At 37.2% G+C, this 14,851-nt stretch overlaps 1 protein-coding gene across 1 annotated transcript in view; it reads right to left on the bottom strand.

Annotated features, from left to right (window-relative positions):
* The window catches only part of RNF111 (ring finger protein 111), an 84,026-nt gene extending 69,346 nt beyond the window's left edge, over positions 1-14,680 (bottom strand). The window contains exon 1 of the mRNA XM_068964871.1: positions 14,392-14,680. The gene's annotated coding sequence lies outside the window, so the exon portion shown is untranslated. The remainder of the gene's footprint in view (positions 1-14,391) is intronic.
* Positions 14,681-14,851: the final 171 nt, after the last annotated feature.

Here is a 14,851-nt window from a genome sequence, read left to right as displayed (position 1 = left end):
ATAATAACCAAACAGTGGGAAAAACAAATCTCCAAGTAGTGAAAAGATAAACAAATTTCGATATATAGGTACAATGGGATACCAAACAGCAACAGTAACAGCAGCAAAGAAGGAGCTACTGAAACAAGTAAAGGTAATAGATGAATCTCAAAAACATCCTGCCAAGGGAAGGAAATCAGATACAAAATATCTATACTAACTTCATCTGCATGAAGTTCTAGGTTAGGCAAATTTAACGGAAGATAAAAATCAAAACAGTGGCTGTATTCTACAAAGGACTGGGAAAGAACTGAACATAAGGTACATGAAGGAACTTATCTGAGGTGACGGTAATGTACTCTCTCTTCATAAGATTTTGATTACACAAATGTATACATTTGACAAGACTTAAATGGTACACTTAATATTTGTGCATTTAACTATATGTAAATTTTACTTCAAAAACAAAGAACTATATATAAGTATTCAACTCTAGTTAATGACATGGAAGCTGAATTTGTTTAGGGGTAAAGTGCACTGTTTGAAACTTAATTTAAAATACAAAGCCAAACAGCAACTGACTTGAATGGTAAATGATTACAGGAATGGATAGACGGAAGGATATGTGATCAAACAGAAAAGCAAATTGGTAACTGTAGAATCTAGGTAATAGGGAAATGGGCATTTGCTGTACAATTCTTTTAACTTTAATATGCTTGAAATTTTCCCCAGTAAAATGCTAGCGAGAAAACACTTGATGAGCAAAAGACGCCAGACACAAAATAGTAATATTATATAATTCGTATGTATATGACATTCTAGAGCAAACAAAACTAATCTATAATGTCAAAAATCAGATCAGTGGTTGCCTGGGACAGGAGCTAGGGATGACTTAACAGCAAAGGAACAAGAAAGCACTTTCTAGGGTAATGGAATGTTTTATGTCCTGACGGGTGTTGGTTACATGGATGTATATATTTGCCAAAACTCACTGAACTGTACAGTAAAATATGTACCTTATACTTTTATAAAATTATACTTCAATTAAATTGATTTTTTAAATGTGTTCACTATAAAAAATCTGAAATACACAGAAAAAGCACAGAAAAATTAAGTCCCTCATAATCACACCATCTTTCCTTCTCTTTTGACAACAGCCATGCCCAGTGGAGAAAAAATACAGCTTAATGTTTTCCTGAAAGGCCATACAGAAATACACGTCAAGCTCCTGAATTCTGGAATTTCTTTCTTAGGTTGACTCAAAACCTAATGAACTTAAATCCCTTCAACCGCATCATTGCTATGAGCCTTCATCAAATTACTAACCATTCTGTGCCTAAATTTCCTCACCTAAATAATGGAAATATTTACCTCAAAGTTTTGTTGTAAATGTTAAGCAATCATCTTGGCAGAAAAAGTCCACAATCTTTCCCTGCCATGATTTTTTTCTTTTGCAGGCCTTCAATTCTGTAGGTACACCCACCTCAAAAGTCAGTCTTATTTGAGAGAACCTCAAATTCCTCGTTGATCAGACTGAAACCCTGAGTTGTTAAAGCCTGAAAACAAGGACTGGGGTAACAAAATAAAACAGAAAACTAGATTAGAAAAGATGTCCGTTGCATTGAGAATGTAAGATCTAACATCCTGAGCAACAGTATCCAAGGGTACAATTTCTCCCTGAGTGAATTCCAAGATGTATACTTTGATAAAAGTTGTTTCTGCTTTATCGATGTGATCTAGATCAAAATATGGAACCTGGAGAATATTCATTAAAGAATATGTTCTCAAGAATGAGAAAAAGAGTCATAAGAGAAAAACTGACATTTTACAACTGAAGGTAAAGACATGCTGAAAAGTGGATGGGGGAACACCTCTAGAGTGTACATCATATAAACTGAACCTCATGAAGAAAAAGAAATTAGACCATGTTGATCATGCCTGCTATTCTGCTCAACAAGTAAATGCCCAAAATGGACACAAAAACGAAACATTTTACTTCTTTCTAGTTGGTCTCACTTTCCATGCGCCTCTCATGATCTAAGCATCTTGCTGTGCTGTCAGATTCTAATGTTTAGAGCCATTTATTTTTCCTAGAACATGGACCATAAACACAGCCTACTACTTCATCTGGTGTTTAACAATGAAACACAATTTGTTCCAATACTGAAGGAAAAATAGGATGTTTGGGGCTTTTAGAGACTGTGTATCTGTATTTTACATTTTATGGGCAACTTTAGGGATTTCCAAGGTTATTTGGACTAAATGACATTTTCATCTTCCTTGAATCTGTGCATTCAGATAGCAAGTGAAAATCTTTTGTGGCAAAAAGCAAAACTAGCAAGCTATTAAACAATCCTAGAGTACTGGTTTGGGGAAACCAAGGAGTTACTATCCAGTATACTAATGTCAGCCACTTTACTCAAAAGAACCTTCTGAATTTTTTTTGCTACCAGTAACTGCTCAAGGTGATAATTTAAAAGATAGTTAAAACACTACCCTGTTCCAAGAATTTCACATTCTACAAATACAGAAATCCTAACCCTAATATGGATTCCCATACATGTTAAGTCTAAACTTCACTTACGCATATACTTTTGAGGCAATCTTCAGGATTTTAGCTTTAGTGTACATAAACTGTGAGTTCTTCCTGTTATGGAAGACAGTGGCAACTGAGAGGCAACTAGGGATCAGTAGAGATGACGGAAGGCAAAAGAACAAAAATCTTTTAAATTGAAATTTGTTCAAAATAAAGGCAGATGACTGAAAAATAAGTCCAGGCCTTAGAACTGCTACCCAGAACTGCTATCCATGAGGAAAAATATTCACTTACACAGGAATAAAATGGGTAAACGCAAGTCTAGGAAGAAGGTTTTAGGAAGACCAATTCAGTTCAGGATAATAACAGATTAGGCTACCCAAACTTTTTAATTCCAAACATCTGGAAGCAGATCAGGATCTGGAAACAACTCCCAAGTAATAGAAATGAAATTTAGAGCAGTTTATTAACATGTTAAGAGATACAATATCACTGATAGTATATTAGTTACCATTAACTTATGTACTGTGGTCAGTCAATAAATATTTATTGAGAGCCCATTACAAGTTCTAGACACAGGGATCAGCAGTGAATGGAATATAGAAAGTTTCTTAAGGAATCTGCATGCAAATGAGGACAAACAAGACACAAGGAGACAAATAAATAATCAAGATAATTTTATAAATATGTGCTCTTAAGGAAACAAAACAAATAGTAAAGGTTAACTATCAACACTGTCTTAGATAAGAAGCTAAAAGACACAATCATGAGAAGGAACCAGCCACCAGTCAGCCAAGCTACACAGTTCTGGAGGAAGAGCATTCCTAGCAGGGGGAATAGTAAGGAAAGGTCATGTGGCAGGAACAAACTTAACATGTACAAAGAACAGGAGTGGGATCAACCAGAGAGGATGACATACAAGGCACTCAGAAGTGGTCAAGGGCCAGGTCAGATAAAGCCAATAAGAAACTACAGGCCATCTTTTTATTTCATTTTATTCTCACTAAAAACTATTATCTCCAGGGAACTGAGAACTACGGAAGTCAAATGACTTGCCTAAAGAGGTCTGACACAAACACTTGGATCTTAATTCCTACAAAAATTGCTGGATTTGGTCTCTCTTTTTAAAAACTAAATGTATTGTTATGAGGGCTTTTACATGTTCACTCAATGCTTCAGTTCTGAGATCTTACTTTTACGTATAATCATTATGTTGCTGCTGCTGCTGCTAAGTCATGTCAGTCGTGTCCGACTCTATGTGACCAACAGGCTCCTCTGTCCCTGGGATTCTCCAGGCAAGAACACTGGAGTGGGTTGCCACTTTCTTCTCCAATGCATGAAAGTGAAAAGTGAAAGTGAAGTCACTCAGTTGTGTCCAACCCTTAGCGACCCCATGGACTATAGCCTACCAGGCTCCTCCGTCTATGGGATTCTCGAGGCAAGAGTACTTACTGGAGTGGGTTGCCATTGCCTTCTCCAATAATCATTATGTTGCTAAGTCGCGTCAGTCGTGTCCAACTCTATGCGACCCCATAGACGGAAGCCCACCAGATTCCCCCATTCCTGGGATTCTCCAGGCAAGAACACTGGAGTGGGTTGCCATTTCCTCCTCCAACGCATGAAAGTGAAAAGTGAAAGGGAAGTCACTCAGTCGTGTCCGACTCTTAGTGACCCCATGGACTGCAGCCTACCAGGCTCCTCCGTCCATGGAATTTTCCAGGCAAGAGTACTGGAGTGAGGTGCCAAGTTACTCAACCACAATTTCTTCTCTTTATCATGAAGATTTTCAGAACTCAGCCTCCAAAGTGAGGGAATGCTTAAGTTTTAATAAAATGAAATAACTGCTAAATAAAGATAAGAAAAGCACAAAATACTACAGAAGAAAAAAAGGAAAGGATACAGATTCTGGAGGAGAAACCACAGAAGCTTAAGAGCTGGTCCTTAAAAGGAAATGGCAACCCACTCCAGTTTTCCTGCCTAGAAAATCCCAAGGACAGAGGAGCCTAGTGGGCTATACAGTCCATGGGGTTGCAAAGAGTCGGACATGACTGAGCACACAGGCAAAAATAAGATTTCCTCAAGTGGAGAATAAGGATAATGGCAAATAGAGGAATGGCAGGCAGAAAGATGGTTATGAAAATAAAATGACCACTTTTATCTGTTACTATATATAGGTCTTTAAAGAAATGTGATTTCAGAGAAATTATAATTAAATCCTTGAAAATGAATCACAATCTGCAGAAATTCTGTAATTAAAAATTTTTATCACATGATTTTACTAAGACTACTTTGTATTAAAGAATACAGATGTTAAAAGTAGAAAAAGGTTTTATGAACATATTTACTGCATATATTTTTAAAAAGCTTTATTTATTCATATATTTAAATATGATTGAACCAATAGAATTAAGAAAAAAGCCCATTTGCATACCAACAATACAACCTGCTCCTAGTAATACTGTTATTATTTACCAAAGTAAAAGTTCACCTAAACATGGTAAATTATACACATATATGTATCTCAAATTTCCATGCAATCCCCACTAAACTGTCAGTAAAAGTATTTTTTAAAACACACACACACAAAACTAACAAGAAGTATGGAACAGCAACAAAACACAATCATCTGACTTTACAGCAATTACAAAAACAGAATAGAGGAAAAAACGACTAAGAAGTTATGAAAGCTAACATAAAAATATTTCCTAAAATCGAAGAACATAAACCCTTGCTATCTTTGCCCTGTTGTTGTTCAGTTGCTAAGTTGTGTCTGACTTCCTGCAACCTCATGGACGGCAACCCATCAGGCTCCTCTGTCCATGAGACTTCCCAGGCAAGAATACTAGAGTGGGTTGCCATTTCCTTCTCCAGAGGATTTCACTGACCCAGGAACTGAACCCACATCTCCTACATTGGCAGGTATGGATTCTTTACCACTGAGTCACCAGGGAAGTCCGCCTTTGTCCTCTTAAAACATTTATATTCTTATGGTAAAAGGTTAAACTGATATTTATACAATAAAAGAGGGAATATGAAGTATGTTCTTAAAAAAACAAAAACAATAAAGCAAAATAATCTAAAATTGTGATTCAACTATATTAGGAGAAACAGTAAAGAAAGAAGTGTGAACTCCTTTTCCATAAGCAGTCAAAAGGTAAGGCTTTAAACTGCTTAATACTGGGACCTCCCTGGTGGTCCAGTGGTTGAGAGTTCACCCTGCGATGCAGGTGATGTGGATTTGACTCCTGGTTGGGAAACTAAGATCCCACATGCCTCGAGGCAACTAAGCCACAACACAAGTACTGAGCCTGCTAGCCACAACTAGAGAGTCCACACACCGCAACGGAAGATGATGCAACAAAGCTCCTACATGCCACAATTAAGACCCAATGTAGACAAATTTTTTCTAAAAAAAAGGCTAAAAAAACTGCTTAATCCTCCACGTTAACCAGTTGTAGCAGCAGTTTTCAAACTTTTTGACTTGTGAACCCCTTTACACAATAATTGAGGAACCTAAAGAGCTTTTATTATGTGGGTTGTATGTATCAGTATAATATTATAAAAGTTGGCAAATGTTTTAAAATTTTAATTCTAAAAACAGCAATAAACCCATTCCATGCTAATAAGTAACACTTATGAATATATTTTCCAAAAAAACTGAGTGGCACTGCTGCTCATTTTTGTAAATCTCTTCAATAGAGAAACCTGGATTCTTATATCTGCTTCTGTATTCAATCTAAAATGAAAATCTATTTTCACACAAATATGTAGCTGATAAAAGGAAGAATTTTTTTAAATTTTATTATGTATTTATTTTTGGTTGCTCTGTGTCTTCACTGCTGTGTGCACGCTTTCTCGAGCTGCGGTGAGTAGGGGCTGCCCTCTAATTGCAGTGCACAGGATTCTCATTGCAGTGGCTTCTCTTATTGCAGAGCACAGGCTCTAGGGCATACAGGCTTCAGCAGTTGCAGTGCTGGCTTACCTGCCCCAAGGCATGCGGAATATCCCCAGGCCAGGGATCAAATCCCTGTCCCCTGCATTGACAGGCAGATTCTTAACCACTGGACAACTAGGAAAGTCACAAGGAAGAATATTTTTAATAGTATTTTCAGGTAAGTGTGGATATTATCCTTCTTTGATATTAAGCCAAAACTTAAAAAGTGTAATTCTATAACAGTAAGTTGCAAAGGACTCTGCAACCTTATCAATTAAACTTTTCAGACCATTTCACTTAAAATCTATTGCTCTATCTTTCACTTAAGTAGGTCTTACATCCACAACATGATTTTATAATATCATGCATGGACCTTTTGAAAACAGATGGTCCACTGCGTTATGCACACTTCGAAACACTGACACACTTCACTGTAAGATAGCAAAGAAAAAAAAATCACATGTTAATATCATCAATTTCATCAGCAAGGTCCTAAGAAGTTGCGAAGATCATAGTGGCAGATATGTTTTCCAAAATTCTAATTTCTGCTTGAAAGCCTTAATTTTATATGGCAATAAATTTTGCTGGTCCAAGTGACAGGCTCACTTCATTTGTTTTTGAGAAAATAGGTACAAATATCCATGTTTAAATAACTATAGTTTGTTACTCTTTCAAGTAAAAATAGTGTTCCATGAAAAAAACAACCAGCTAGCTAGTTCAGCTCACACCTCAATCACACAAATATTTTTCTTCAAGACAAACATCATAGTTTGGTATACAGCAGTAGTGTCTTATAACATTCTTCTCATTTTGTCACAACAAATATTAAAAAAAAATCTACTCAAGCATCAGGATTAATGAAATTAACAACCTCTACTGCTTCATGGAGGATATTCTTAAATGAAATCAGCTTTCCCCTCCCCAACCAAAAATGAAAAGCAATGAAGAATATGACTACTGGTACAATTTTTGCCACTGTCTTGATATGCACTGCAGGGGCAGGAGATTTATGCATCACTCTGTTTGTACCACTAATTCAAATGTCAACAGAGTAAAGTACCAAATAATTTAGTATTATTATGAAATAGTTTCAAACCAACAGGTAATTTGAAACATTTGATGATCCTCTCAAGACTTCACAGACCACATTTTGAGAACTGCTGCTCTGGAGATACATATAAAATAAGAAGAGGAACTAAATCTCCAGGGGAAAGAACTCCATGGTAGGAAGACAGGAATGGTAAGGAGACATCTTTCCCTGTATACCCTTTGTACTATGTAAATTTGGTATTCCTTGTATGTATTTTATCTTAAAAATTTAGAAAATTATTTTCTTTAAATGTAAACTGACATCTTACAGTGGCTAAGTATATATATAAGCATATTATCTAAATATAAAGGTCAATATACGCAAAAAAGTTTTTTTAAGAGCTGAAAATATTCCCATTTAGGAAGCAGAACTAGGAGACTGGGAGAAGTGGCAGAGGAGACTGCTGTTTTTTCACAATAAGCCATTTGGAACTTTTAAACATGTACATTTTAATTGGTTCAAAAATAAAAAATCATTCAAAATACTGAATGGAAGAATACAAGCTAAAAAGACAAATAAAGCAAATACCTAGGCACAGGTGACAGAATGGCTATGAAATACACCAAGATGTAACAGCAAATGCCTGGAATAATGTGCCTGTGAGTTTTCACTTTTATATAAATATTATTGTGTATTATAACAAAAATATTTTCATTTAAAAAGCTAGTTTAAAAAAATTAAAAGCTTAGTTCAAAAGCAAAAATTTCCTTAGACCAGAATGTCTAACTCAGTTAAAAACAGTTAAGTATGTAAATCTTGAGTCATTTTTAACAGTTAAGTGGTTAAACCTTCCCCCCACATATCCATATCCACACACATACACAAATAACATAAAATAATCTTTCATTTTTTCCTATTTCATTTGACCACAATTAAAATCAAATCAGAACTTATTTATTTGAAAAAGAAAATGAAAGAATAAAAGAATAGCTTTATGGTAAATATAATTGCTGCTGCTGCTACTGCTAAGTCGCCTCAGTTGTGTCCGACTCTGTGCGACCCCAGAGACAGCAGCCCACCAGGCTCCCCCGTCCCTGGGATTCTCCAGGCAAGAACACTGGAGTGGGTTGCCATTTCCTTCTCCAATGCATGAAAGTGAAAAATGAAAGGGAAGTCGCTCAGTCGTGTCCGACTCCTAGCGACCCCATGGACTGCAACTTATCAGGCTCCTCCGTCCATGGGATTTTCCAGGCAAGAGTACTGGAGTGGGGTGCCACTGACTTATGTAAATACTTCATAAACCCACTATCAAAGTCAATTTTAAATACAGTGTCTCATAAGATATCCTGATCAGAAGAAGTGATTATTTCTACATATAAAATAGGTAACTCAAAAGCAAACTGCATTCCCCACTATATGGACCCAGGGCTCCTTGGAGAATGCCTGAATCCAGGACTGAGATAGAAAAGATGTTAAGTTAAACTTGGAACATTTTGCTGTGCAAAAAGAGAGAATATACTCCAGAAAAAATGAGTATATCAAAAAGACAAAGAAGCCAGGGAAGAAAGGCTCCCACAGGACAAATCCAAGACAATCTGAGCAACAAAATAAATAAAGGCAGTAACAGAGTATAAACCATTGAGTAAGACAGGAAGTACATAAGTCCATATCAATGAGATAAAAAGATTTTCTTCCTTAAAACAGAATGCCTACTGACATAAAAGAAACAGAGTCAGAAAATAATCATTCTGCAACCATCAGTGTAAACATCAGTACAGGCAAGAAGCATCAATGGATGCTAATACAGGAGGGCAATTTGATGAAGATACAGATCTGATTAGTAGCAGGATTATCTGTACTATCTCAAAGTTATACCCAAAGATTGCTTATTAGGTGAAGAGAAAAATAATAACTATACACCCCTGTGAAGAAACCAAACACCACCATGATCAGAAACTAAAAAACTAACATCACCACTGAGGGGCAGGCCAACGGCATGTACTTCAAAATCATACCCTGGAAAGGATACAAAATCCCCAGTTGAGGATGCATAGCCCAAAACTAATTATGAGGAAACATCCACAAATCCAACCTGAGAAATATTCTATGACATATATAAGCCTCTATTCTTCAAAAATGTTAACACAATGAAAGAGAAAGCCTAAGACACTGTTCCGGATGAAAGGAGACTGAAGAGATATGACAACTAAATGCAGCTGGCAATCCTGATGCAAATCCTATGGGGGAAACGCTGTGTGTGTGTGAAAGTCGCTCAGTCATGTCTGACTCTTTGCGACCCCATGGACTAGCCTGGCAGGCTCCTCCATCCATGAATTCTCCAGGCTAGAATACTGCAGTGGTTAGCCAGTCCCTTCTCCAGGAGATCTTCCCAACCTAGGGATAGAACCCAGGTCTCCTGCATTGCAGGCAGATTCTTTACTGTCTCAGCCAATGGTGTAATGGTACAAATGCTATTATTACTGGGACAAAGGGACAAGACAGGAATAGAGACTAGAGATTAGATAATGATATAGTATAATGTTAGATTATCTGAATCTCATTAACTGTATTGTGATAATGCAAAAGAATACAATACACAAAGAATATTTAGAGACATGGTTATAATACACGCAATTTATTTTCAAATGATTCAGAAAAGAGCACTAAAGCAAATGAGACAAAATTTTAAAAATGGTACATCTGACTAAAGAATACTGAAGAGTTCTCAGTACCATTTTTTAAAACCTTTCTCTAAGTGTGAAATTATTTCAAAATTTAAAAAATTTAAATAGAGGCATATTGGATGTCAAAAGGTAGTTTAAAAAATTATTTATTCTGATGCCCTATAACATATACAAACAGGAGAAATGAATGCAACAGTGACTCAGACTGGCACACTGCTGCATACAGAACTTCCTAAACTCTCAATTCTGTAGAAAAACAAAACAAAACAAATTTTGGGGGGTTGAGAGGGAGGGGGGCAGTTCTGTATGGCATGTAGGATCTTAGTTTCCCCACCAGGGATCGAACTTGTTCCACCAACTCCCATCCTCAAATTGGGAGTGTGGAGTCTTAACCACTGGACTGCCAAGGAAGTCTTAAGAAAAATGCTTTTTAAGTAACCACATAAACACTAAGATGCTGATCCTGTATACCCTCAGGAAAACACAGAAATCTATGACTTCATGTCAACACAGACCACAATGAGGGATTCTCCATTCATCCAGCAAACCATAAGCTCCTTTGCAGGCAGGCCTTAAGGTCCTGCTCTTTGTTTTAACTCAAGCATTGACACAGGGCCTGAAATACAGCAGACATATTTGTTGAATAAATGATCAATGTTTAGAAAGAGGAATAAAAGTCTACATGTTCCCAAAATTGAGAGAAAGAGAAAGAAAAGGAGAAGACATCTAAATAGAGTATCAATTACTTTAAATGCATTTTAAAATATGAACATTTTCAAACCTCACAAAAGCACAGAATATTACTATGCATATACCTACCACTCCAACACAGTTATCAGGATATTTCACAATTGCTTCATCTACACTCATCTCTCACATCTTTTTTTCGCTCTGAAATACTTTTAAACAAATACCAGACATCTTATTTCTCTTCCTCATTCTTCAGTTTTCATCTCTATAAATGGGAATTTTCTTATACAAATATAATGCCATTAGTATCCTTCACAAAAACTAACAATAATCCCTTGATATCATCTAACAGCTATCTACATTCAAATTTCCTCCTAAGTGTTTCAGAAATTACTTTCTACAATTGGTTTGAGTCAGGATTTAAATAATGTCAACACATTACATTTGGTCACTACACATAAATATTTTTAACCTTTTTACTACTGTCTATTAGTAATTGTGAAAAACTCTATTAGACAAACCAATTAATTAATTCACACTTGCAGATTCTCTAGAATCAAACCCAATCTAATGCATTTACTATTCCCTCTGTCCGCAGCCATCTTCCTCCAGATTGCCACTATAGCTGATTCTTTCTAATCACTGATTGCAAATCAAATATTACCTCTAAAAAAAAAAGCCCTTTCTAACCTCTCAATGCACAGTAGAATCCCACTTTCATTCATTCTCCATTATATGCCCCTGTTTTCTTCATGGCACTTACCACTACATAATGCTGTTCTGTTTATTATTTCCTCTAATAAAACATCCACTTCAAGAAGGCAGAGTGCCTGCTTCACTGAAGGCCAAGAATAATGTCAATAACATGAGACAATCAATAATACTTACTTAATGATTAAATAGCAAAGCAGTAAAAGTTCAGTTTAGTATTTTTTTAAACATTTGTAGCTCACTGCTCACATCATGATATAAATTGAGTACCTGCAGAAACTCAGGCCAGCTGTTACCAAGACACTATGGGATACAGCAAATAAAGATTAGAGGTATAAAGCATTCAAAAGCATTTCTGGACTTTTACTGAACAATGATTACAGGTTTCTGAAAGAAAATGTACTCAGAATGATTTAAAGCACATTACCAGGAGTAAAATAAAGTTTCATGTTTTTTAGTATCATATGAGAGCTATTAAATTAGGAGTTAATATCTACAACGGGACAGAAGAATTATTTAGACCACAGCTCACTCGCTTTTTTTCTTCTCCCTCCCCCCACCCCATCTCTAATATACATATACCATGGAAGAATTTTACATTTTCAGATAGCATTTCTTTCTGGGGAATGGGTCATGATGAATACAATTAACACTAAAAACACCTAACTAAAAATGCAAACCATTAAATTTGAGACCTGGAGAAAACTAGAGTTATCTGCCCCACACTTCTCATTTGACAGCTGAGAGAGATCTGAGGCCCAGGGTGGTCATACAAGGTCACAGACCTAACGAACAGAAAGCAAAGCTACATCTAAAATCCGTATCTCCTGTCTCCAACCCTATACTCTTTCATAAGATAATGTCACTCATAGAATGCTAATATCAAGTTATAATATTCTTTACCATCATTTTTAGTAATGTCACTTCTTTTTTTCCTATTGAAATCCTAGTCACCGGAGGAAAAGTCAAAACAAGGACACCTATAATTATACTCTAAGTAAAGCATGTTATAGAAACCCCTTTTTGACAAAATAATACAATAAACGCCTGAAAAAAACTAACTGGTTTGATTCAATCAAGTTTCTATTCCAGTTTACATTTTAAAGTGAAAATAACTATTTAGAAATATCTGCTGATTATTCCTTCATTTTAAACAAGTAAATTGTTGACTTCTTATATTAAAGATCAGTATAGTTATTTTTCAACTACTTGCAGAAATTGAGTACTGATGTGAAACCTGTGAAGGTGAAACTTCCACTATGATGCATTCAAAACGAAATTATTTCTTAACTATATCTTTCTTCAAAAACCAACTCCAGTGAAGAACTAACATGCAAGTGACCGAAAGACACTAAGGGGGGAAAGTGACAGAAAGATCCATACACATAAGATATAGCAACCCTGATAAACAAGAAGAGGCTCTACTCTTCCTAGTTTCCCTACAATATTATTCAGACCTATTCATAAATACCCTTGTCAGTTCTTAGAATACTAGTAGGAATTGTAGAGGCAAATAAATGCACAGGAGAGATGTCATTTGTCCAAGGTTAAAATGACAAGAGATGGACGAGAGTAAAACAAAGCAAGGCATTAAAAAATAATTAAGATTCTTTTCCGAGTGAGAGGGCTCTACTTGTTCTGTCTCATAAACACAACTAACGCTATTGTTTGATATGAAAAATAACATTGCTTACACTGACATGAAAATTTTTACCAAAAACATACAGTAACAAAGTATCAAAATGTAGACTTTCACTCTAGTGAAACCAGTATTTTAAAACTTCTATGTGATATCCAAATCACATACTAACATTTGAAAGCAATGACCAAAAAAAAAAAAAACAGAAATGGGAAAGGAAATGGAACCTTAGTTATCTTTTTCCCAGTCTGTGCTTTTTGGTTGAAGAGATCCCTAAAACAAGAAAATTAAACATAAAACACCAAATGAAATAAAGTTTGGATTAAGTCAGGTACAAAAAGCGTTATGAACTATAAAATGAAATCTATGTCAGCTGGCATCTTACGTCCCCAGAGAGCTCTAAATTCATCCTGCACATATATCAAGAAACAGGAAAGCATGCAATACAATGGAGTCACCCCACACTACAAACACGAACAAATTAAACGAACACCCTATACTTCCTGGTATTTTTTTAAATGTTAAAACTTAGACCTGAGTTAAGAACTTATCTGTAAAGATCTACTCTAACCTATTTAAGAACTATGTGACAAACCTCATTTCTGCAGCACAGAACAAATATTTCCACAACAACATTGCTACCGGCTCTGATAAACTCTGTAAAAAAAAAAAATAATGATAATAATAAAAATATTAAGCTTTTTTAATGGCCAGCCAACCAACTCTTTACAAAATCTGACGCGTCTGTATTTCTGCTGTTCTGCGGTCTACGTTTCCTTGATCACAGAAGGAGGCAACTCCCTAACCGTCAGGGCTGCCTTAGCGCCCTCCAACTCCCCGGGTGCGGGTTACCTTCATCACTCCATTGTCAAATCGCACTCCCACGCCTCAGTCCTCAGCCCCTGTCCTAAGACTCTAGAGAGTCAAAAAGGGGAAAGAAATCCCCTCACCCACCGTCCTTTACTGAGGAGGGTGGGTGTGTCTGTAGACGAACGCTCTGTCAAACACAATTAAATCTTCCGCGGAAACCTCGACCCTAAGCCACAACGGAGCCAGCAGTAACCGGCCGGCGGCCGACCCCAGCCTTCCGCGGCCGCAGCCCTTCCTCTTTCTCCCCTCCAGCCCGGCCCCTCCCCCGTTGCGCGCACGCGCGGCCTCCAATCGATCCCCTCCCCCCGGCCCCCTCACCTGAATCATTAGCCACCCTCTTCCCAGGCTCTGGGAATCGCTGGCCCAGGAAAGAAGACAGGAGATGTGAGCGGGGAAGAGGATGCGTCGAGAGCCAGTGATCTGCGCCTCAGATGTTGGCCTAAGAGGCCCCTACGGTCAAGAGCAGCGTCTGTCACCGCCACCAAAACTGTACCAGCGGCAGCGCCTGGTTCGGCCCAGCTGACCCGGCTTGGGTTCAGAATGCCTAATTTGGTCCCACGGGAACTCGTTCCCCGAAACTGCGGGCGTTTCTATGCTGCGCAGACCGAACACCTCGCCACCGTCGCCGCCACTGCTGCTGCTCTCCAGTCGCCGCCGCCTAACCAATCCCTCCTCTACCGAGGAAGCACGACACTCACAGCTTTACGACAGTTCGCAAAGTGAGAGCGCAGTAGCCTTCAATCCTCCATTAACATCTGTTTGTTTCTGCGCTTGCTCA

This window comes from Capricornis sumatraensis, chromosome 2, assembly GCF_032405125.1.
Source record: "Capricornis sumatraensis isolate serow.1 chromosome 2, serow.2, whole genome shotgun sequence".
Lineage (NCBI taxonomy): Eukaryota > Metazoa > Chordata > Mammalia > Artiodactyla > Bovidae > Capricornis > Capricornis sumatraensis.
The sequence above is the reverse complement of the archived record's forward strand: the minus strand, read 5'-3'. Positions and strand labels throughout refer to the sequence as shown.